Source organism: Pristis pectinata, chromosome 11 (genome assembly GCF_009764475.1).
Source record: "Pristis pectinata isolate sPriPec2 chromosome 11, sPriPec2.1.pri, whole genome shotgun sequence".
In the NCBI taxonomy this organism is placed as follows: domain Eukaryota; kingdom Metazoa; phylum Chordata; class Chondrichthyes; order Rhinopristiformes; family Pristidae; genus Pristis; species Pristis pectinata.
Window position 1 is genome coordinate 73,977,047 of NC_067415.1, and position 23,172 is coordinate 74,000,218.

The following is a 23,172-nucleotide window of genomic DNA, read 5'->3' on the forward strand; positions in this document are numbered from 1 at the left end:
AGAGAGTAAAAGTATGGAGCCTCACTCCGCTCTTACATTCACATAGATTCATAAAATGACACTTTCTTAAAATACGCAATCCTACAACTTTAGTTTTCATGAAGAAACACAAAATCTAGCTTTTAGTTGCATCTTATCCATTGATCTAATCCCCCCAGTACACACGTTGCAAACTCCTGACAGTTTTTAGGTGTCACAGTGGCACAACAAGTAGAATTGCTGCCTCAATTCTCCAGTGACCCAGGTTCAATCCTGAACTCTGGTGCTGTCTGTGTGGAGTGCCTCATGACCACGTGAGCTTCCTCCAGGTGATTCTGTTTCCTCCCACATTCCAGAGACATTCGGGTTGGTATGTTAATGGGCTGCTGTAAATCATACCTGCATTGTGGAGGTGAGTAATAGAATCTGAGGGGAGTTGAGCAGTGTGAAGAGAATTTAAAAAAGGGATTAGTTCACGATTAACGTAAATAGGTGTTTCAGGGTTGGCATAGACATAGTAGGCCAATTCCTGTGCTGTATATTTCTCTGACTCCATGCAAGGATTGCATTTCATTTGGCCTGTAACATAACAATAACTGCAGTAAAATGGAGGGTGACAAACATTCTGCACTATGCACCATGAACACTGCCCCTTAGGAAGTTTGCCTGTTTGGTAAGGCTATCCTTCACAGAAAAAAAAAAATTAGAATCAGGTAGGAATTAGCTTACAGTCTCTGGAGGACTTGTTTGACAAAGAGGAAGAAGGCCAACTTCAATGTCAGTCAAGTTGCTCAAAATTTCCCTGTGCTAATAAAGTTACTTTTCCACAAAACCAACAGGAAGGTAGAAGTTTAAGTTATAACCTACAGTCACTAAGCTTATCACTGGTATCCTATACATACTCTACGCTATCTCTCCCAACAGCACGAAGGACTCACAGGTATAGGAAGGTGTACTAGGATATAGAAAGAAACATTAATGAAGAGAAAGATGTAGTGATGTCACCAGGAACAACAATCTGTTGATTGGAAGCTCAGTTTTCTTCTAACAAGATTATGGAGGAACTGAACAAGTCAGGCAGCGTCTGTGGAGGTAAATGGACAGTCGATGGTTTGAGTCAAGATCCTTCATCTGGGTCCAGTCCCACTGAGTTCCTCCAGCTTCTTGTTCATTGCTCCTGATTCCAGCATCTGCAGTCTCTTGTATCTCCATTTTGCTACTCCACCGTGAAGTCTCTTTGAGGTATGTCCACTTTGAAGATGCTTTTCTCCTCTCTCTGATGAGAGTTCTGTGAGATCCTCTCTCACCGCTCCCCCTCAGTGATTTCTGCTACTCTCTTGTTCTTTGACCTTATTCTCACCCAGACTTACTACTGGAGCCACGTGTCCTTCCTCAGTAATTGACTCAGTCCAGATGAAGGGTTTCGACCCAAAACATTGACTGTCCATTTCCCTCCACAGATGCTGCCTGACCTGCTGAATTCATCCAGCAGATTGTTGCTCCAGATTCCAGCATCTGCAGTCTCTTGTGCTTCCAGTTTTTTTCTAAGCCCAGCTGATGATCTACAGATTTGAACTTCATGGATCTTCATTTGTAGTTAATGTCATAACAGAACATCAGTTTTCCAACATTACTGGAGGATGTACAATCATATTCTGCAATCACAGTCTGGATTGAAGTTTGATGAGCTTGCTGGCTACATTTGTGCTTTCATACAATAACTTTTCCAGTCTATGAATTCTATCATAGCAATCTGAAGGACTCATAATCTAGAAAGATTAGAGTCCAACCAGAAAAATAGTATACTTTGTTAATGTTTATATTAAGGTTTACTTGCTTGGTTTCAATACACTTGGGTATTAAGTGCAGAGATTATTGAGGCAATGTTGGACTCATTGTGACTCACAGGTCTGATTCCAAGTAGTGGACATGTTCCAGAAAATCTTAATAGCTATTGACGGCTGAAATGAGACTCATGTCTTTTCTGATCATTCCAAATGCATTCAGACTAATCCTGTCCCCTCTCACAAATGATTTCAGCAGGAAAGGCCAAGGATCTTCCGAGGTCAAGGACTTTGCAGAAGTAGTTCCAGAAATGTTGTGTGATGTGGTACATGAAGAGGGTTAAGTTATTAAGTACAGGCCTTGTATCCAAAGCCAGGACTGTTGAACTGGAAACTATGCTTAAATACTACTCTAACAGCTAGTAATCAAGTAATTAAATAAAATGGACAAAAAGCTAATATCACCATGATTGACCATAAAACTATTAGGTTTCCCTAAAATCAAAACTCTATCTGATTTATTTACGACTTTAGAGAGAAAAAAAATCTGCCTTCCTTAACCAGCGTAATTGAGAGCACCAAATGTTTGTTTCTTAACTGTCCTGAGCAATAAACATTGGGCTTTCTAATACCGTACACATTGTGTGAACGAAAAGGCAACAAATAAAGTCCTAGAATGAGACATGGCAGCTAACAATTTCACTGGTTCCAGCCAAAGCACAGAGTTTATTACAATAATAGAATGCACACCATGAGTAAAAGTTTAATAAATACACATACATGTAAGACATACAGGAATTAGTTTGGTTCCAATTTGTTTCAATAATTTCTTGGGACAACTTCATTAACCTAGCCAATGAAAATCGAGAAACTTGGATCGTTGTTTTTGAAGGTACTAGAATTATGGCTCCAACTCTCTGAAAAACACAACATAGGTATCTCCCATCACTCTTCCTCACACTGTCCAATTCTTTCCCAGTTGTAGACCTTTCTCAGTACTTTAAAATTGATGATAGAAAGTGAGGGAGTTTTCTTTGTATGACGGAAGTGTTGACTAGAACCATTACAATCATCTTCACTACATAAAACACACTTGCTTTAATACTTGATGCTCCTCGTCCTAATTTCCGAGCTCTGTCCTTCAAATTTCATGACATGTGGATTATATGGACTGTGAGCACAGATAGAGTACCTTCATCATGTTGACTGCAGTGGTTGATGGAAGCATTTCATCACCATCTTTTCAGGGGTAATTGGGGATAGAGAATAAATGCCAGCAATAAATTAGAAAAAAAATTCCAACTGATTGCAGCAATATCTTTCAAGGAAACCACCATAAAAAACCTTGAAAAATGAGCAAGCTTAAAAGGGCAAAAGTGGATAGCAATCTGATGCATTGAAATCTCCTTGAAGACACCACTGTGACATTTTTTGTTTTAAGAGCTTTAAGGGAGCATGAACCTGACATCTCCATGTGCCTGAAAGCTGATATTATGCAGATCTTGTCGTGTCTTGTCTCTCTATTCACTCATCCATGGCCAACAAAATGTTACAAATCTATCTTGCATTGCAAACTTTGCTTGAATACGTCTCCTGCAGTCATAATGATGATTTTTAAAAATTTCTGTTTCCAGACCACACTGTGGACAAAGTACCAAAGAGCGTCCAAATCCAAAAGCTGCACTCAGGTGAAGTCAAGGGGGTGGAACTAGAAAATAGGCAAGACAAAACATCCCTATAAGAATATATAGGTAAGGTAAAATGTTGTTGCTATAAAAAGACCACTGAGAGAACAACAAACCTTTTTAATGAAAGTGGTGATTCTATTCAAATGCTAAATGCTAAAGCAAAGAGACTGTATTTGAAATGCTCAAGGAGTTGAGCAAGGAATTGAGTACTGCAGTACACTGCAGTACACGGGCATGTAAGTCTAGAATACACTGACATGTGTATAGCAGCTAAGTGGCATTTCTCCATCAGCTGGGCATCAGCTTGATCCAGCCCATTGCCTCAGGTTGAATCACTGATCTACTAATAAGATGTAATATTTTAAATCTGTGGTGTGTAATGTGGTGCATCTTGATCTCAGTTCATCATTTTATCCACCAATCATTCTTTACAATTACATGTATCACAACATGCAGATGGATGCGTAGGGCTGAGTAACTGCAAGTCTTTCCTGACCTCCCTGACAAATCTTTCACAAAGCATTGCCTTTGACTACTGTACAGTGCAGAAATTATAGCTTTGCAGGGGTGATTCATTTATGACAGGCACAAATTTATCTCAGTTAATACATAAGATAATCATTGTGTCTTTTAATATGTCTGAATTATGGTTGAACTTTGTGAGATCTGGGTTGTTCATAACGTTGCTGTCACTCCCGACAAAATTATATTAGTCTGTATGCACTTAACTGGCATGAGTTAAAATTTATGTCCTAGGGAACTGCTTAGAGTACTACTGAATATTACTGATGGCATAGTAGGGTCTATATGTTTTAAATGTTTAACATTGATGTAAATCTAACTTTATTTCCATTTTTTGTGGAATTAATTTTTATGGAATGAAGGACATTAAGTTTCTAATTTTCAAAGCCACATTTGACACGAGTGATATGGACTCTGAAGTGAAGCAAAATTAGTTCCCAATTTTTTTTTTCATCTCACTTTCCGAAACAACAAGAAGTCCTTCTTTCAAAATGATCAAAACACATTATTCATAGTGAACATCTATCATTACAAAGGGACTTTGATAAGATGGGAAGTTTCTTCTAAGTCCTGTCATTTCAGCTCGGAGGACTAAGATGAAATCCAGTCCTTCGATTTATCCTTTGGTTATTTGCAAATAGAAAATTTTCAGTTTAGTAATAAAAACTCAAAACAAAGCAAAAATATAATTCATCTAGGAGTGCTTAGTGTGCTCAAGAAAGTCAGTAAATGTGACAAAGGATTTTTTTAATTTTCTTCATCATGCTCAGCAGAATAATAATCAATTATAGTCCAATAATTCTGTTAAAGGATAGTTACAGAAAATCAAGGTGTTTCAATTTCCAAAGAATAACTTAGAATTTTTCTAATCCTGTGTATGAATTATGTTAATCCTTGCATCTCCCAGTTTTATGCCAAAGGGCATGGGCTCTCTTCTGAAGCAATGCATTTCAGTTCCATTAAATGGAAGAATCCTGATAGCTTTTTGGAATAGCAAACTGAGTTATAAGGGAATCATTTCACAATAATTAGAGTAGGTCCGTATTTGCCAGCATATAATGTGGAAACATGAGTGGATAGTGAGATGGGAAAAATGCAAAGTCTCATTAATAAATAAGGTCGATGTGTAAAAAGGAAACTTCATAAATTTTGATGATGGATTAAAACAAATACAGAACTTCGCATTGAATGGCGCACATAATGCTAATAGAGAGAACAAATATACACATTACCTATTTCCTTTTTTCCACTATGTTGCATTTTATCTCAACACTCTCTTATCATTTCAGCCTCTTCTTGTCCCACAGAATTCATTTCTTCTTACCTTAACTTTATTCTTTCTCTCCTTGTCCAATTGGGAATTCATTTTTAGGCAAGAGTATTTGTTAAAATGAAAACATGGAGATTGCTTCCAATACTTAGATGACTCACCCATTTTCTGTGAGGAGACTGGTCGACTGCCTTCCTCCTGCTTCTATTAAACACAGACTTCCATTGCTACCTTCTCCTTATTGAATGAATAAAAATGCAAAGGCCTGAAAATCCAAAAAAACAGGTACTGTAAAGCCAAAAAAAATAATAAATCGTCTTTTAATAGTCTTCAACCTGAAACATTCACTCTGTTTCTCTTTCCACAGATGCTGCCTGACCCACTGAGTGATTCCACCATTCTTTGTGTTTATTTTAGTTTGGACTGTAATGTTAGCTTCCTGAACCTGTTTGAAGTATAAGAAATAGAATTAAATGTTATTAAATATTTGTGTAATAATCTCTCTGTAAGTAATTTCTGGGCTTTTGTAGATGAAGAGTTCTGAACACCCAATCTGTGTGTTGGAAGTGGTCGCTCAATGATGACCTTTATAAGAAAATCATCAAAGTCAAACAGTCATCGACATCAATAAAGACTGCATATCACAGTGAATAAATGTTCATTCTTAACAAGTTTTATTTCATCCACTGAGAGACATGTTGTAAGTTTGCTTTATACCCATTTAGGAAATCAATATTGGTTACTGTTATAGGAAAATTGTATAACTTAACCATAGTCAATTCAGTTAAAAAGTTCAACTAGAAGTCCTGTTTAGACTTTAGACATTCACAGATTAATGCTAAATATGTGATAAAATGAAAATATAATATTGTATAGGTCAATGAATGCATCTGTTAGAATTGTTTGATCATTTGCCTTTATAAAATATGGAAAATGACCCTCAAATATCTCATCAAGAGGTGAGCAAAACAATTTTCTTTTTGTAACCACTATTTAGTCCAAAATGATGATATCAAAATGAGCTGAACTGAGAGACTGAGCACATATACCTCCAAGGCAAATGTGTAGTGTGATCTTATGAATTAAAGCCAGTTTAAACAAGGCCAATTCAATGACAACTCAAGGCAGAAAGTAAACACATTTTTTCAGCGAATAAAACCACTTTACATATCTTCAACACAGGCATTAGGCAGTGTGGTGGACTTCAGAGCATTATGTCTCTGTGTGTGAGAGGTGAGCTGTGTTGGCCGAGGGCAAAGATGGGTTCCCCCCCCCCCCCCCACCCTTCCCTGTTGTCACTACTTTCAGAGTCATTGGTTCCACATACTCCAGATTGGAAATAAGTCTTTGTATCTTCTTCTTGGTTGAATAAGTAATGAAATGTTGTTGCTTTCAAGAAACTCCTTTGTATCCATCACAATCTTGAAAATAAACAACAGGTTCCCCAACCTGTTGCTGTTTCTGCTCCATCCCAATCCCACAATCCCAGAATGACCCCAAAACCCTACTTATTCCTGGGGTCCTCCTCAGTCGGAGGACTCCTTTCTCCATTCTGTGACTTCAGACCTCTTGCCACTTAACAATCTGAGTATGCTGAAAAATCTCAGCAAAGCTAGGTTAACTTCCACCAGAGGTTGCTCACCTTCACAAAGCCCAGAAGATCAGAAGCCCATCAGCAATGAATCAAACATTGAATTGAGGCACAGGTCTGTATGGATTGATCTAAGCAACATTATAAGGGTAAAAATAGCAATGCAGGCAGTTCCTGGGTTATGTAAGTGTTCCAGTCCTGAAAACTGTCCATAAGCTAATTTCTCCATAAGTCAGAAACATCTGTTTTCTATAGCTATCCATATTGTATCACTCTGCATAAGCTTGTTATAATTGTTTCATTTCATTGAATAATCACCCTAACACTACCCACCATTAAACTAATGGAATACATATTGCATCTGGTCACTAATAAATACCATGAAACATTTTATAATTATTATTACTATCTTCAAAAATGATTTACGTGTGTATGGGAGAATTTGCAAAAGGTTGGATTTCAATAAGTCAGGTCATTCATAACTTGGGAGCCCCTGTATTAGCAATGAGGCAGATGGGTAATTGAAAACTCAGCTTCATGTAAAACACATCGGAAGTATGGAAGGTCTCCCTAATCATCAGTGTCTTAGAAATGGTAAGATGATCAGAAAGCTGATGCCGATATAGGCAAATGGATTTAGTGCAGCTGGGCAAAATGGTTGGCATGGACGTGGTGGGCCAAAGGGCCTGTTTCTGTGCTGTACAACTCTATGACTCTAAGCTTGTCATGAGACTGACAACAATGGCGCTTCAGACCTCCCCAAAGATAGGACATATTTGCTCATTAAATATTAGTGCTAGATAAACAAAGCAAAAATTCCAAGGCAATTGACCTGGAATTGCTTCTAAGATAAGATGAGATATTTATTTGTTAGTCACATGTACATCGAAACACACAGTGAAATGCGTCTTTTTGCATTACTGAAAATATGCTGGGGGCAGCCCGCAAGTGTCGCCACTCTTCTGACGCCAACATAGCAAGCCCACAGCTCCTAAACTGTAGGTCTTTGGAATGTGGGAGGAAACCGGATCACTCAGAGGAAACCCACGCAGACACGGGGAGAACGTACAAACCCCTTACAGATAGCAGCTGAATTGAACCCGGGTCACTGGCACTGTAATAGCGTTACATTAACCGCTACACTACCATGCTAGGCATTGTCAGTATAAATGTGGAACCTGAAATAAAACCAGAAAATACTGGGAACACTCAACAGGGAAGACAGTGTCAGTAAAAAGAAAAGCAGTAATTGCTTCAGGTTGAAGACCCCTTGTCAGAACTGGAAAAGAGAGAAAACACATGGAACATTTAACCTGATGTCTTTGAATGACATCCCCGAGGAGTAACGACTGGATGATGTATCAAAGGTGCTAAATAATAGTTCCTTAAGGGAGACAAGAAGTAACAAAGCAAAATTAGCCAGAGAAACCATTTTAGGTAAACCTCTGGTTAAAATTCAATAAATAAGATTGGAACCAAGCAACTGGCTGGGTAACAGATGAGAGGAGTTGGTGGAAGATGGAATGGACAATGCCATCAAAGACCACAGATAAGTCAAGAAAAGAGATAGTAGACCACAGAGGAGATCACAAAGAATATCTTTTGTGGCTTTATGACTGACAAACCTATCAGCAATGATTCAAACATAGAATTGATGCACAGATCTTTTTGGATTTGTGAGATCAAATGAAGTTAAACATCTTATCTTAATCATGAACAGCAGTCTATTCCTACTTAAAGTAACTGTAGCATAAAAGCAATGTTGCTTAGGAATTCATCCTGGATTGGTAGCTCAAAGTAAGTTTTGAGGCAGTAACATTCACTTCCAGTTCAGTTCTACTGACCTCAATAATCACCTGTCATAGATCTTCCGTGGGTGTGGCTTGTTCACGTCCCATGTCACTGACCAATTCAGAACTGGCTTCATTGAAGATGCTATTGTCTGAAGATCTACCTATGCTGAGTGTGGAGACTGTAGCTATGGATACAGTAGACATATATTTCTCACCACTCCAATGAAATTGCAGGCCTATGAATATTAGTTAACAAACCACTCATTCGGGTGAAACGGCCCCCTTTTTGAAGTCATGGTGACACATTGAGACATGCTGGACATTCACCATGAATTCTGCACCAAATGTTGTGTTGTTACATTGTCTTACTATTGGATTTCTATTGGAGAAACAGCAGGGTGAGACACATACATAAATATCATGGAAAATCCTGTTCATCTTCAGGATATTTGGAATATGTTTTGCTAAGTAAAATTGCAATGCTTATTTCTGGAAGTTTAAACTGTCTAAGAGTACTCTCACACCACCCTGACAGGTTGCGAGACAAATACCTATTTGTAGGTACAAATGATTGTGTTACATTGATGGCCCATCATAGTTTACAGCCCAAGAGAAAACTGCTGCACTATATAGGTATAAAATTAGCGTCCCTGTCAGCTCAGCAAGTTGATCCAGTTAGCTGATTAGTTGAGCTATGTGGAGCAGCAAGATCTCTGGTCTGACGTTTGGACATGCTGAGTGAGCTGATGCGAGGTGATGGAAACTTCACAATTGACAAAGCAGTCCTAAATTAGGAAGAAAAATTTCTCCAGCTCTCACTGGTGGCATGGTGAAAGTGAGTGCCTTTGGAAGAATCACAAGCTCCACTTCTTTAAAGGCAACGAGGTTACTGGAAATTGCCAACTTGACTGACTACCCAGGACAAAGTAATGGAATGCCATTTATATTTGTAAAGCTTCAGCCCAGTGAGCTGTCAATTGTTTCAAGAGGGAAAGAGAAAATTAACAAAGAAAAGTACTGTTATCAACCAGTGACAGGCATATCTTTGCTAACATATGAGTTTTTAAATTCCCTGGGCGGTCCAAACGACTGTCAAGGAAAATTTAGAAGTCAGAATTCTTATGGATGCCAAGACTGTTCCCGTTTGTGTTTTGCAGCACTGCTAAAGTTTGTGATTATATTTTAAAAAGTGCTTTATTAAACAAAGAGAGAGAGTTGTATCGTGATCAACAAAAACAGTTCAACAATATGTACATGGTGAACGTTTGGTCACATGGTATTATTCTTAAAGGGGTACACACACTGAATATAAGCTAAGCCACATATAGCATACCCTATCTTTAACTTTAAAAAAAGTATCCAATATAACTGTGCAGTATTATTTCGAAGCAACGTCTACCAGATACTTTTGTTGATGAACTATCCTTCCTTTCTGGCCCTACACCTGTTCCTCTGATATTGTCATGGTGTGCATTTATCATCCCATCTATTGGACTGCACTACTTCTCATTATGGGTGTAGCATCTTCCTGAGTACCTGCAACAAAAAATCATATCATAGCTTTGTTGAATTTTTGGGTTCACCTTCAAGAAACATTCCTACCAATTTCAGTGTAGACTGCTGGAACATTGTAAGTGCATGACTAATTGGTTCTGGTGCACTATCTTGAGGTGGATGGTTTACTTCAGAAGGACATTACATTTTGCTCCTGAGACAAGTTGAGATTTACTTCAGAAGGACATTGCATGTTGTTTTCGAGTCAAGTTGAAAAGTCCCTAGTTTCTCTTGCATCTATATATTGGGTATAGATATATCTTGCAAATGATCTTACCTCAGAATTGACCTTGATCGGTTCCACATACATTGAGCTCAACTGGTACTCTAAATCTGACCCATCTCTGGCTCTGCACATTTCATCTCATCCAGTCCGTGGATGGCGGACATTTTCCCATTCTCTTTTCAGTCACTGATGATGTCATCCATTGTACTTTGAACATCAAAGTCACATTGGCTGTGCTTCCCCGTTCCTCCTTATGTCTCACACTTCATCACATGTACCTCCCTGGCTGGCAATCCAACGTTTTTCTGGAAAGCTCCATTGATTTGCATGTCATTGTCATGTGGTAGCTATTCCCTTAAAACAGATTCCTGGATTCCACAGTTAATCCAATCTCTGATGAATGAGTTCTCCAAATCTGCATGACTGCAATAATCTATTAATAGTCTTAGCTTTGTTAAGAAAGTATCAAAACACCTTCTCTTTTCCTGATTGCTAGTAAAAAAGCAGAACTACTTAACTGCCCCATTCCTAAGCATGTCGCAATGTATTTGTCATGTATTTAATGAATTCTCTGATCTCATGTTCAATGGTTTTATGGTATGGTACAATTCTCTCTCCTTGTGACTAGTGTGATTTAATATCACCTTAACTCTCATCTCTTCTGGTATAGTTGCCATAGTCAGCTCCACATATGGTCTAAAGATTTCTCTCGACCATCTCTATTCTTCAGGCAGATTATTTGCCTGGTAAAGCCAATGGCTCAGTCATCCTATTGTTCAATGGTGTAGTATCGTTGTGTAGTATCAATGCGTCATTGTGTATGTGGACAACAATTGGTCCCATGCTGCAATTCTTAAAGAGGTACTCCCCTAATATTACACAATCCACATAAGTAAACCGTCACACCTGAGTGTTTATCTCCACTGGCTCCTTTTCATCCATAAACTTGTACACCTTTTGTACTGGATACCACTATAAAGGCACGCTGGGACTTGCCCGTTACTGCTGAGGCTTAACTCTTTACTCCACAGAAGCTACCTCTGCCTTGTAAGGGAAGCAAAGATTCTATCTTACAACGTAAGTTGAAAGTCCTCAAAATATTGAAATCCCATCATGTCTTACTCTTGTTGATTTTCTGGGAAGTACTCCCGATCTCCCTTTCTAATCCCAATGTAAAACTGGAAGAACTCACAGGCAGATTAGCCTATTAATATTTACTGCAGTGGTTTTAGTTATAGTAAATCTGGAATAGAGCAAGCCATTTATTACGCTGCCATCCTGTGTGATTGGGAAATCTGTACACTTGAATTATGTTTCCTGGTTAGCATTGAACCAAAGTTTATCATTAATGGCTCGGCACTTCATTAAGGTGAATATCTGTGTGAGGATGGATGTGCTGTGATGCTTATGTGTTATACTGAAAGTCAGAAATATCTATTTTTCATCACAGGGAGAGCTTGCTACAAATCTGTAGGTTATTTGTGGGGAATACTGGTGAAAAATGACAGAGCTGGAAAATGGAGAGTTTGCAGAATTTAATGTTAGAACAGTGTTAACTTTTTCTCCTGTTTCCTGCCTAATAGCTAGATGCCCATAGGTCATAGCTAGGGACAGGACTGGAATTTGGGACTGATCGTAGGCTGGAGACCAAGGATGGTTATGGGATATGAGTTATTGGATATAGTCACAGTAATCAGTAGAAGGATTACCAAAAATATCATTGTGCGGCTTGAAGAAGTGAGCTTCCTCCTTTTAGCCAACAAAAAGTTCTATAAAATTCACCTCATTTCCGCAGCTGTCAGTGTCAGCCTCCATCTCACTCCCTGAGCAATTCAACTGATGAGTGATTAATTGCACAATATCAAATGTAGCACTGTGGGATCCTTATATTAAATATGTCAGTGAAATATCCTGCCTATTCAAGATGGGACACTTTGTGGCATGCTACCTGTCAAGAACATAAGTACATAAGCAAATAGGAGCAGGATTATGTCACTTACACTTCAAGCTTGCCCTGCCATTCAATATAATCATGGCCGATCTGTCCCAAGCCTCATTTTCTCTTCTGTTTCCAGTTCCACATACCCTCAATTCCCCAATCTTTCAATTCCCCAGTGATCTAGCTTCCACAACCCTCTGGGGTAGAGAATTCTAATGATTCACCGCCCCCTGCAAGAAATTCCTGTGCGCTTCACTTTTAAGTGATCACCCCCTCATCTCGTAACTATGTCCCCTTATTCAAGATTCTCCCACTTGTGGAGACATCACGTCATGTCCTCTAAGTATATTACATGTTTCAATAAGATACTTTTAAACTCCAAAGAATATTGATCTAATTTATTAGCTCTCATGATAGGACGGCCCTCTCATCCCAAGAGTTAGCCTAGTGAATCTCTATTGAGCTGCCTCCAAGGCCGGTATATCCTTTCTTTAAAAAGAGGAACAAAACTGTGCACAGTACTCCAGGTATGTATAGCGCTTCCCTATTTCTAAACTCCAATCCTCTTTCAATGAAGGAAGTCCATTTGCCTTCCTAACCCCTTACTGCCCCTGCCCACTAATTTTTGGTGATCCGTGTAACAGGACACTTAGATCCCCCTGTACCTCACTCATCTGCAAATCTTCCTCCATAAGAATATCAGGGAATGGAGTTGCTTCTCCCATAAATTATCATGTGACATCTCCTTCACCTCCTTTGACCTGTCACACAAAGGAAATGGGGGTTAAAATAGAGTCCAATTTTACTAAAGATAAAATAAATGAAGAGATAATAAATGAAATAGAACGCAGCACAAAAAGATAACTAAACACATGAGATGCACTGTCATGGTTGATCATAGTCTATGACAAGCCAATAAGGGTTTAATGGAGCCTAAAGATATGTTAATAGAAAACGGGATTAATTTGACATCTCAGACGTATCCTGAAAGTATCTGTCCAGTTGTTGAGATGAAGTGTTGTCAAGGTCATTAAAGTGATGTCAAAAAAAGCTGACTTCACAACTACGCTTTGACATAAGGATAGGTGATTAATACCACAGAAATTGAAGTTAAAAGTTTGTCACAGAAAGCAGTAGTGATCTGCCTCTGTGGATGGATGTTAGTTAAATCCAAAATGTCATCATATTGTAGGTTTCAATATATTTAAAGAATGGGTTCTTTTGAGATTATATCATTCTAATTCTTTTTAACAATGAAATGTCATTGAAGTGGTATTGAAGACTGCTCGTCTATCACCAGGGAGGACAAATGCAAGCAGATGCTTGGAAATAGCACCCCCTCCAGGTTTTCCTCCATTATGCACTACCTGCTTCACCATCACTGCATCAAAGTTCTTTGCTGTCCTCCCCAACACCACTGTATGACTACCTTCACCAGAAGCACCTCAACGGTTCAAGAAAGTGATTCACCTTGACCTTCTCAAGGACAATTAGGGATGGGCAATGCATGTGGTTGTATTAGCAAAGCCATTAACCTGAATATATTAATACACTGACTGAAGTCAAGATGTTAATAAAATACTTACTCATCACCCAGAACTACCTGAAAGCCAAAAATAAAGGCCTGGATACTCAAGTGGATTAGAAAATGCTGGTGTTTAATTGATCTGGCTTTCAGCATATACATTTTCACTTTTTATAGTCTTACAATGATGTCAACCAATTTGTTCTTGTCTTAAATAACATTGCTGAATATTTTGAATATCTGATATCCTTTGCAAATTTCTAGGGGATATAAGTGTGTTGTAACTGACTAAATATGAAGCTTTGGAAGATAAGAAAATAGATCAATTCATTAACCGATTTTTGATCAATTAGACATATCTAATACAGCATCTACTATTAACACATCATTTATTGCTATAATATTTTCATAGCATAAATTATGGGATCCTTCCATTAGCTCTCTCAGAATTCCTAAGTGGTTAATAACTGGGAACATAAATCTCCTGAAATACTTTCTCCTGATTGTAAATGACATTAATTTGGAAAAGCACAATCTTTGTTCTAATCTTCTATCTTCCAAAATAGTTCTGGTAGTAAACTTGTAAATTATGGCAGAGTCTCTGATATATTCATGAAAGATTTTAGGTTTCACCTTGTCAGAATTCTCTGGTTTAAGAACAATAGAATTTCTCCATTTCCATTGCTTTTGCTCTGATGACAATACTTTCCACACCAGTGGCTTTCAGTGCGCTTTCCTTTTATTCCCTTCACCATAGCTGACAGGGCTTTCAACTGTGCCGGTTCCATTTCCCATACTACTGCTTCCATCCCTTCTCCTCCAACCCAGAATAAGGATAACGTTTCCACCTACCCCACCAGTCTTTCCATCAATGATCACCTTCTGAAATGTCTAACACTCTACCACGATACCAGAACCAGACACATTTTCCCATCTCTGCCTTTGACTATTGCAAAGAGACCATTCTTCCATGACTCTCTGGTCTAATCTTCCACCTCTACTAATACCCAGTCCTCTTCCATGCAAACACAAGCAGTACAACACTGGCCTTTTTACCTTATCCACTCTCTTCATCCTAAGCTCAATGTTTAAGGGAAGCAACAATTTACCTGTACTTTTTACAGTTTAGTGAACTGCATTCACTGTTCTCCCCTACAGTGGAGAAACAAAATACAGATTGGATGACCACTTTGTAGGACACCACTGCTTGGTTCATAAGAATGAGCTTTCAGTCATCCGTCAAATGAATTTGTCATCCTATTTCAACAACTATCTTTCTGCCCTTGGCCTCAGCACCTGAACTTCTGCCCTGAAGCAATTACAGGCCTCGGAACTCAACATTGAATTCAACAATTTCAGATAATCAGTTGTAACTTGCCTATTCATTTTTCTGTTAATAAGATTTAATTTGTTTCATTCTACTTACAACTACTCCAGACACACATTTACCACCCTCTTTCAGCCACCACTTTTGTCATTTAATCTCTCCTGGTGTCACACACCTTTCCTTCTGTTCTCTCCACTCTTCCCCACTTTTTCTGCAAGTTAAGTCTTTCTTCCTTTTACGAGTTCTGATGAAAGGTTATTGATCTAAAACGTTAATCTTATTTTTCTCTCCACAGATGGTACCAGATCTGCTGAGTATTTACATTACTGGTTTTGGTTTCAAATTTCTAGCGTCTGCAGTACTTTATGCTTGACCATACTCGAGTTGTTTGCTGAACTTCAATACACTCTTCATAAGCTTCTTAAAAACAGAAGCAGAAGCAGGCCATTCAGCTCCTTGCACTTACTCTCAGTGTCATTTTCCTGCACTAATAATGTTCCTTGATTCCCTTAATATCTAAACGTTTATCGTTCTCTGTCCTAAATATACTGTGCAACTGGGCCTTTTGGGAAGAGAAATCCAAAGATTTATTTGCTTCTCTGTGAGGAAATTTCTCCTCAGTCCTGAGTGTCTGACCCCTTATTGTGAGATTCAGATCCATATGCTTAAATATCAATTATTTTCTTTTCTGATACTGTCAGTGGTGCAGAATATTGGGTGAGCTGTAAAAGGCCGTTGATTTTCCATCATTTGTTTTGTGCCTGGTCATAAAAAATTAATTTTGCTTTTGGGACTTCTGCTTTCTTGCAACTCTTGAGCCTAAAGCACAAGCTGATTTAGAACCAAGCTTTTGAACCATGTGCATATTTTGAGAAGGTGTTGACTGCTGTTGCAAAAACACACGTGGACACATCAATTCTCCACAGAAAAGGAATTTCTTTCTTGGTAAAGTTGTGAGCTTGCGACTGCCTATAATACAGTCTTCAGATGTATATCTTATTATTTGGCCATTATGACTCAAGATAGAACTCTGCAGTGTGTCAGAGATAACAAACAGCAGAGTGTACGACCATGACAACACAGTATGCTCAATAATAAAAAAGAGAATGCCTCATTGGAACTACATCTAAAATCTCATTATGTTGAGTGGTTGGTTATCAGTCAAAAACACTTGACATGCTTCTTTTTGTCTTACACTTTCAGTGATCTTATCCACAATACTTCAAAAACCAATCAACACTCCGTGTTATACAAAATATAGTTTGATCACAGCGGTCTTCATAGGGGAGAATTTGTAAAGTCAGATGGTAAGTTTATTTGGTTTTAAATTTATTAGTTTTATCTAATTCATTTACTTTCTATTTTTTATCCTCATCTCTTTGGCTTTTAGCTGAGGTGGTAAACAAGTAAACTTAGACAGCTGGAAAGCTGATGAATATTATTTACCAAAAGTGTCTGGTGGCTCAGTTAACATTGTTCAGGGCTCATAAGAGTGTAGAGTCCTGAGAACTGAAATTTCTGTGAGTCAGGGCAATGGTGACTCAAAGTGTGATGATGCAGTTCAAAAGTGGCATTAGTGAAAAATAGGTCCTTGTACAATCCAAGTTAACCCCTGTCCAATGCAAAATTAGCCACAACTTTCATATATCACAGGTGATTGGAGTAAAATGGAAAAAAATAGCCACAGAATCCTGAGTAACCTGCAAATACTCAAAATGTTGATATTCAGTGAAGTTGGGTGTTAATTAAATCAATTATTTTCCAATATAGAAATATAAAAACATCAGACCATGTTTCTACTGTTTTACCAATACCAAAAAAAAGCTGAGCTTTGGAACATCTTCAAAATCCATTTGCTAATTCTTTGTTCAAGGCAGACATGTGTAGTGATCTGTTTCTCGAATAAGGTGTCTGCAACTTGCTTGAAGCGATTCAACATAGTTGACTGATCATTGCACAATTGTCAGACAGTGGCTGAAAGAAGTCAGTGTCATAGATGTTAACAGCTACTGTCAGTTTCATTGCAACTGGCAAATTGATTGTAATTACAGATTGACTATCTAACTAATACTTTGATACCTGACAATTTTCAGTTTAAAGGTCTGCTGAACCACAAATCCTTAGTATGCCTGCTTTCCGTGATATCTTTTAAAAGTCTGGGTCTAAAATCAAGCTTGTTCTCCATTTGCTAAATTGTACATCAGATGCTGACTCTCAGTAGGAAAACACATGAAAGCAGAATCACCTTTGATAGCTGAGGTAATGTATTTCAAATAACTGCTGGACACATATGATTCTGTGTTCCAAAGAATTAGACAATATATTCTGAATTGTAACTAAGGATCAGTGATATCAATGTGAAATAACTTCCCTTTGTAACTTTGTGGACACATTCAATCAAATATAGTAGATGATAGGATCTCAAGAGTTGTATTTTATCTTCAAGGAAAAAGGTGTCTCATGACTGAGGAACTACCTTTTTATTGTAGCAAACAATTCCACTTTCCAGCAGTCATTTTGTTTTCTATTTTGTGTGGTAGAGTCCTAATAATGCCATAAGAAATAGGTTGCATTTTAAAGACTTGCAGGCATTATCCAAAAAAAAAATTTTCTCTGGTTGCATCATGGTCTGGTTCGGCATTTCGAATGCACAAGAACATAACTCTCTCCCTAGAGTAGTGGACACAGCACAATACATCACGGACACATCTCTCCCCACCATCGATAGTATCCACAAGAAGCGCTGCCTCAACAAGGCAAGATCTATCATCAAAAATCCCCACCACCTGGGTCATGCCATCTTCTCGCAGCTACCATTGGGCAAGAAGTACAGAAGCCTGAAGTCCCACACAGCCAGGTTCAAGAACAACTACTTCCCTTCAACCATTCTGTTCTTGAACCAACCTGCACCACCCTAATTACTACCTCAGTATAGCAACACTATGACTACTTTGACCACTTTGCACTACAGTGGACTTTGTTTTTTTTGTTTGAATTGTGCTCTTTCTTGTAAAAATTGTGTAGAATGATGTTTAATTTATGTTTTTCTTGTGAATGCTGCTTATCTGATGCTATGTGCCTGTGATGCTGCTGCAAGCAAACTTTTTATTGCACCTGTGCATACATGTACTTGTGCATATGACAATAAACTCGACTTTGACTTTGATCTATTTGAACCATCAAACCAGTTTGCATTAACACAGGTCAGTTACTTTTGTTCAAAGTATATCTTATTAATTGTTCTACCTTTGCAAATAGCCTTAATTTAGCCTGTTCACAGTGAGTTAGTGTCATGGATCTTATTGCTTGGGGGTGAAAGCTGAATGTTGCAGGCAATCTCCACTCTCCAATCAGCAACTTAAAATGATTTGATATTAACTTCCTTGTGAAATCTACGTACCTGCTTGACAGAGAACAACAACAGAACTTTTAGTTTATAAGAGATCCATTCTTCTTGTGAAAACGGCAGTTTAGTTATAATTACAAGAAATCCTGTTATGCCCCAGGATTCTAATTCTGTTGAATCAGCAGCACTGTTTATTTTCTCTCTTGTTTTGTTGTTTTTTTGTACAATTTTGCAGTCCTCAGCAGTAATGCAATGGCACTAGCAATTTGAGAATAACCCGTCTTTATAGAAAAAAAACTGTTTTGTCTTGCATTCCAGTATTTGGACATAATTAAGATATAAATGACAGCACAGAAGGCTGATTTTACCAGATCTAGTTCTAAAAATGAAACTTGATACAGTAAAACTCTGATAATCCAGTACTTTCAGAACTTTGGTAGTGCCAAACTGGCAGACTTTACAGACTATTGGATATTGTTCTCACTAATACTCCAACACACTTTAAATGTAATTTTATGTGAACATTTCATAGTAGTATAATAAATTTTCCAGTGAACCAGGTGATTTTAAAAGGAGCATGTGAACAGGACTCAGACAGATTTAAAAGGAATGTGGGAATGGGACGCCAGTGAGTTTCCAAAGTGGAGCAGGAAATGAAGCCCCTGTATATTTAAAGGGAGGGCAAGAAACGTGACCCCAGTGAGTTTAAAAAAAGTGCAATGAACAGGGACCCGTGGGCCAGATGCCTAACTTTTATAAGTTCTGAATATTACATACCAGCAACAATCGAAACACACCGAGTCATGTATGTGTTAGAAACTATTTTATTAATAACTACTTATGATAGTAAGAAAAGTAAAAATATTAGATATTAAACATTAAACCCAAAACTAAACCCGAAGTGTGTGTGTGGCAAATTCCCAAACTCCTAGTCCAGGAATAGTTCTCAAAGTTCAGTTCAACAAGTCATAAGGTGAAACGTGAGCAAAGGCTTTTGCAAAACCACTATTGACTGAAGAGAAAATGTAGAGAGAATATAGAGGGAAATTACGACATCCAAATGTTCCACGATGGAACCCATATGACACCTCAATCACTGATGATCTCCATTTACTTTGTTCCGAAGTATCTGCCACCCCGAAGGCATTCGATACGTGGCCATCCACACAAATAACTGTTTCCCTCTACAGGTTAACGACAAAGTGGACTCCAGTTGTTTGCTCCAAAAATCCATACATGGATTGTAGTGACAGACACAGCTATTGTTCTTCATCCATTGTTACGGAAACCAGCAGTCAGTGTCTCTCTCTCTCCCTCTCCCCCTCTCTCTCTCTCTCTCTTCTCTTCCTTCTCACTGACTCACTGAGCAAAAATGTCAGCACGTTGTAAGCTTGCTGTCATGATGACACCACACACACACTACTACTCTACTGTACTCTATCTTAAAGGAACAGTCACCAAATAGCAACCTGATCCATAACGTGAACAATTGATTATAAGAATCTTACCATACTACCATTATATTTCTACCCTTTTCCAGTATCATTTTGTTTCAAGCATGCATCCAATCTATTTTTAAGTCATATCATAAACTTGTCCTCAAGTGCTGCTCATGTTCTAGTAAATTCTTCCATGTGAGCCGAGAAAGTTTTTGCATTTGTAAGCAAGTGAAATAGATGATGCCATTAGCAAATGGCAAGAAAGAAGCTGAAGAGAAGGAAAAGTTCCAGGAAAATAGACGTCAAAAGAAGGAGATCTTGATGAATAACAATGACAGGGTAGCAGAAGTGAAGAAGGAGAATAAGAAACAAATAGAGGAACAAGACAAAATGATATGACAGGAGGCAGCAAACAAATACAAGGCGAATAAGAGAGAAATAGAATAGGAAGAGAATGTAAAAAAAACATGGATGAAGGAGAAAAAGAATAATAAACAGAATCCAAGTGAGCAAAATCATAGATTTATGTAAAATATTTCATTTGAACTTTTCTTTTGCTGGGAGTTATAAACTGAACTTCCGTAGGATACAAATTGATTTTTTAATAAATTAAGTCAGGACTTTTATTCCACAATAGTTCCCTTGAGTGTACTAAGTAAAGACATATAGGCAAGTTTCACCTCCTTTTTCTTTCGTACAATTCTTGGATTCTTGAAGCAAGTATAATTTTAAGTTATTTATTGGACAATCACAATTGTGACACAAATTCAATTGGTCTATATATCAAATTACCTGCTCCTACAATTTCAAGGGAGGAGGAGGATGAGACATGTTACGTGAATTGTTGCAAGATTACTACTGTCTGCAAGAAACTGTGGTCATTCCAGCAATAAGTGCATGATTAAGTTCACCTGCATTCATTGGGCCATTGGCAGTACAGTAAAGACAATTTTGTGACCACAGACAGACATTCCCTAAACCTAAGATATTCGAGGATATCTTGAGAAACCAATGGGCTCTATAAGCAACTCTGAAAGTAGAAGTTGTGAGAGGAAGAAGATCCAGGAGGGACTGACATGCATTTGCTGAAACTTAACCACCTCTTTTCTTTCAACTCTAGCTTCAAGACTGAAATTCACAGAAAATGTAGGTCAGCACATCGGAAACGCTCATCCTGCAAAACACTTTCTATAATTTGAGTTTTAGTTCCATGAAACTGATATCTATTTCTCTTGTTCTGTTGATGACGGCTCTCATGAAAAACATCAGTCATCGTCTTAAAAAACTGATGGGGAAGAAAATGACAAGTGCCTACAAACTGAACTATATGTTCAGCAAAAAGCATAACGTTCAGGCAACAGTTGAACACCCACATGCTTGTGACTCACTGATTACTATTTTGGATTCTGTGAACTTAAGTTTGCAAGTCTGCATGAAGTGCTAACAATTCACAATTTCTCCTCAGAATGGGGATAGCATCAAGACCAAAGATTGTGACTTCAGCTGTTTTGGAGCACTCTGTTGCACAGCATTTAAAATAAAAATCACTACAGGCAGTCGAAAATAGCATTCTGTCGCTCTTTGCTATTTTAATCAGTACACCTGAATCCCAGTTAATGAAGCAATCATTGCATGATATGCTTTTGGGCATTGATGTGGCTATCATTGGTAAATAAGTCTTAGAGTCATACACTCAGAAATAGACCGTCCTGCCCACTGAGCCTGCACCAACCAATATGTAGCCACTTGCATAAATCCTACACAACATTTAATCCCATTTCATTCTGATTGACTTGATAGATATGAGAAGCATACATAGAGAAGACATCTATTATCTTTTTCCCAGAGTCGAAACCTTTAATACTTGAGGGCATGAGTTTAAAGTGAGAGGGGGTAAGTTCAAAGGAGATGTGCGGAGCACGTTTTTTACACAGAGAGTGGTGGGTGCCTGGAATACGCTGCCAGGGGCGGTGGTGGAGGCAGATATGATAGAGCCGTTTAAAAGGTTCTTAAATAGGCACATGAATGTGCAGATAATGGAGGGTATGGGCATCGTGTAGGCAGAAGGGTTTCATATAGTTAAGCATTTAATTTCCAGTTTAATTTGTTCAGCACAACATCGTGGGCCAAAGGCCCTGTTCTTGTGCTGCATTGGTCCATGTTCTCCCCACATTCCCATCAATTCCCCTCACTCACCTACACAATGCGGACTAATTAACTTGTCAATCCACATATGTGGGAGGAACTGGAGCACCCGGAGGAAACCCATGTAATCAGAGGAAGGACGTATAAACTCCACACTGACAGAACCGGCAGTCAAGATGAAACACAGGATTCTGGAACTGTGAGGCAGCAGCTGGAATATGTTATTATACCTCCTGCATTAAGCTTTATCAGTGCTCTAAAAGATTTTCTTTTTATCTCTCATCCATGTGTAGCATTTCTCCTTGGCCTGAAGAGATAAGGTTCTCTTCAATTATTTAATTTTGGCATTAATCAGTGTACAAACATCAAAAATAATTGTGTTTAGACCCATCACTGTGAACACGTAGCCCATCTTCTGGGTGGAGTAGAATCAAGATGTTTTGCAGAAAACTAATTTGAGCAAAGTCATATTGTTTTATTTCTATATAGAAAAGCTAAGAAATGTTCAAAAACTGGAGGTTACTTGGGTACAGGAAAAGGAACTGTATTTACATAACACATTGTTGTAACACATCAAAACATTGTACATAATGAATTACTTGAAGTGCAGTAAGTATTGTTTAGCAGGCAATTTAGTGGCCAGTTAATCCATCTCTGCATTACAGTTGAGGAAGGGAGTAATGTATGCAAAGAAATTGAAAACCACCCTGTTCCTCTTTAGTAAATGTCATGACATTTTTAAACAATCACCTGAACAAGCAACCAAGCTACGTACGATGGCAACACTCATTCCCAGCCAAAGGAGAGATGACTGGGTAATTCACCTGTCAATCAAGCCTGATGAACAGACTGCTGTAAACGGCTGAGATGATGCTTATTTATGAAACAAGATTGGATAGAACTCTGCTTGTGATATTTTACTGGAAAAAAATCCTATTTTTTATCAGGAGAAATTGCAGTTGTTTCAATGATTAGTTATGGTTTCTAAGTTCCTTCAATAGCCTCTGTAGTGTAAGTAAACTGACATTGTTATACAATTGTTTG